Below are 210 nucleotides of genomic sequence, written 5' to 3'. Positions count from 1 at the left end.
ACCATGGTAATGAACTTCGTGTACCATACATTTTTTTAGTAGAGAGATTTATAAAACAGATAGCAGATAGCAACTCGAAGTACTGATTAGTTGTTACTTGAATCCAAATGATCATTCCGTATGTTTTCGAATTCAATATCGTCCAATCAGTTTTATTCCATATATGGAACTTTAACGTTCACCTATATGGCGTTATTCCGGGGTCGGTTA

The sequence above is a fragment of the Penaeus monodon genome, chromosome 15 (genome assembly GCF_015228065.2).
Source record: "Penaeus monodon isolate SGIC_2016 chromosome 15, NSTDA_Pmon_1, whole genome shotgun sequence".
NCBI classification, from domain to species: domain Eukaryota; kingdom Metazoa; phylum Arthropoda; class Malacostraca; order Decapoda; family Penaeidae; genus Penaeus; species Penaeus monodon.
Note: the sequence above shows the minus strand (reverse complement) of the source record.